The following is a 3,318-nucleotide window of genomic DNA, read 5'->3' as shown; positions in this document are numbered from 1 at the left end:
CCTAATACATTATTATATCAGGTCCAGCTCATTTTTCATGGCCATGGTTTCTTAATGCAGCATCAGAATCTCTTCTTGGCCTCATTTGTGGTTAGCAAGATGGCAGCATTGGTGTCCTGTGCTTCTGTCAGCCGCTGATCTGTGGTCCCCTAATTTGCCTCATGCTCACCGAGGCTATTGTACTTGAATTTCATTTGATTTTGAGTGTTATCTAGGTTCCTTTTGAGGATTTTCTTCTCATTTTTGACTCTCACAAAGTCCTAATTTATATCTTCAAATCTTTTCTTCACATCAAATAATTCTCTCTGTTTTCTCCAGTGTACTCTTCTATGTGCTTTTAATCTCTTGGTGGGTTTTGACCGGCACATATTGGTGATTCAGTCTTTTATAAACCTGTTTTTTGAGATAGAAGTGTGTGAATATTTTCTTTGTCACATTTCTTCTTAAGTTCAGAAGGCTGCTTTATAAATTGAACACAGTTGGAATTCAGAGCCCCATGCTTCTTTGCATATTTCTCAGAGATATGGACACATTTTCCTGATAGTTAATGTGATTACTTAACCTGTCATTTTCTATCTTTCTCCTCCTTGGAAATTCATTTTCCCAATGTCCATTTTGCTTGCAATGAGCACACTGATCTAGTCCTAGAGGTTCCCTACTGCCAGTTGCAACAGAATTGTACTGTCTTTGCCAAGGATTTCTTCATCCCTATTCTGGAGCTCCTACCAAAACTCAAGCCCCCTTCTTAAACTCTTTTTTTCCAGGGTATCTCTGTTATCAAACACCCACTGAGCAACCACTTCCAACTTAAAATACACCTTTCCCTCAAAACCTTCTAACTTTTAAAGGTTTCTTCTAATATCTGGGGGTGAGTGGGTAACAAAGCCATATTTAAGGCTCTTTGATTGTCCAGGGCTTCAAGATTTATAGGCTTATAGGTCTTATAGGCTTCTGGGAAAAGTTCCAGAAAAGCATTATGGTACTCACTGGGGAACTGTATCATCTCACTCACTTTAGATTGATGACTTGGCTTTCTAGCCACTGAGGTATTCCTGCTAATGGAACTTGGCAATAATTGGTAAGCATTTCCATACCTCGATCACTGTTAGTCTCAGCTTGGGTAAGTCTGGGGAAAGACTTGCTCCAATTGGTCTGGTTCAATAGTGGGCCTACTGTCTGGTCCAAGGACCACCTTCTAGTCACCAAGCAGGATTCACTCCCTTTACTACCAGGTGAAAAGCACCTGTAAAATGTGCTGACACTTATCCCAGATGTGCTTCTTTGTGAAAATTGCTGTCGCTAATGAGGTAATGAGCCCCTGGTTTTTGTTTTTGTTTTTGTTTTTTTTTCTGAAAAGGATGGATTTTTCTGTTTCCAGTTATTCAGGTCACTAGTGGTAAAGGGAACATATATTAGAAAGGGGGCCTGCTCACCATCTCCTCCATATTCCTGTCTCAAGGGTAATAAGGCTAACATACCACATTGTGCCACCTCAGGCTGGTAAAAGTAACCACTTTTGGTATGGGAGGACTTAACATTAGAGGTGCTGATGGCAAAGAATAGGAGAGAGAGAGTACATCAGTGCATCTTCCTCTTTGGGACTCTATAACCCTGGGGGAGAATTTTTTGGATATGACAACTTTAGGCCTTGTTCTCCCATCCTGAGAAAAAGACTAAACAGAAGTAAATACAGGACACTGATAGAAACATCAGCATACACACAGAGACCAATAGCCACAGACACTTAACCCACATGTCCCACACCTTTCAATGTTGAACTCTACAGAAGGTCCAAGATGACAGACGGAACATCCGAGATTGCCTCTTTAGGAGGTCACAAATGACCTCTGGAGGACATCACATATGTCCTTCCTAGGAGGCCTTAGATGACCTCTCATGGAGGTTCCAAATTGCTTCCCAAGGAGTGTCAGATTACCTCCAAAGGAGGTCGCAGATGTCCTCTCAATGAGGGTGAGATTACCTCTCAAGTATCTCAGATGGCCACTCAAGGAGGCCACATATGAACTCCAGAGGAGGTTCCAGATAACCCTGTTGAGAAAGCCACAGATAACCGCCAATGAAGGTCATATATGGCTTCTCAAGGAAGTCCCAGATGATGTCCAAGACGGTTCTATTTTTCTCATCAAGGTAACCCGTGATGTCCATCCCAAAGATGACCTCATAAGTGGTCCTAGATTGCCTCTTAAGGAAACTTTTGAAGAGTTCTCAGGTAGCCTCCTGAATAAGCCCCAGATGACCTCTGGAGAAAGTCCAAGATGGCCCCTGAAAGCCCCAGATGACCTCCAGGTTAGGTCTCAGATGGCTTCTCAAGGAAGTTCCAGATGTACTCATGATGAGGTTCCAGATAGCTTCCCAAGGAAGCCCTACATGACCTCTCAAGGAGGTTCCAGGTGGCTTCCCAAGGAAGCCCTACATGACCTATCAAGGAGTTCCCAGATGGCTTCACAAGGAAGCCACAGATGACCTCCAGATGGAGTCCCCAAAACAGGCTGGCAAACTTGCCCAGACATACCCCTAGAGGTACCTAAATGACATTTGTCCATGTTGGTCCTCTGGAGACAAACTCTTGAGGTAGACTCTCAACCCTGAAGGCTGACACTCTCACCTCACCTATGGGGATTTTTCCCTGGGGCGAAGGCCTGATGCCATCCAAATAGTTTATATCAATGGGGGTCTCCAAATATTAGAAACTCTATTGTTCAGGAGAATCCATCGAGACACAAAGGGCAAGCATTTTATCCCCTGTCCCTTTGTCTAGCCTTCACTGCAGACCTATACTTCCTTCATGGTCTTTCCCTTTTTCCTTTCTACCAGTTCTTTCTTCTCTTCAGGCCTCTTCACTCTCCACAGGCCTGATCTTCTTTGCCTGGGTCAGTTGCCATCCTTTACCTCCTGCTCTACCTCAACTTCCTCTCCTCTCAGGTCTTTCCCCTTCTGCTATCACACAACTTCCCTCCTTCAAAGACTTTTCCCTTTTTCTCTTCTCTTCTATTGCTCTGAATAAGCAGCCTATATAAAGTCTGTAACCCTTCTGTACACCATCTCTTAACAGTTTTCAACTGTCACATCCCAAACTGCCCACAGCCCAATCACTTCTTAACAGCTCAACACTTGGTGATTACTGCCCCAGGCCCTCTCACAGAATGCTCCATCTTCTTTGGTGGCATACTTTGTCCTCTCCAGCTGGCCAAGAGATGGGGCCACGCTGATTATCAGACCCTATAGATTATCAAGACTGTGCTGATTATTACAGTATCATCCTTGTGATCTAATAGCAATTGAAATTGGAAATTTGAT

The sequence above is a fragment of the Dipodomys merriami genome, unplaced genomic scaffold, assembly GCF_024711535.1.
Source record: "Dipodomys merriami isolate MVZ:Mamm:240054 unplaced genomic scaffold, mDipMer1.0.p SCAF_784, whole genome shotgun sequence".
NCBI classification, from domain to species: Eukaryota; Metazoa; Chordata; class Mammalia; order Rodentia; family Heteromyidae; genus Dipodomys; species Dipodomys merriami.
Note: the sequence above shows the minus strand (reverse complement) of the source record.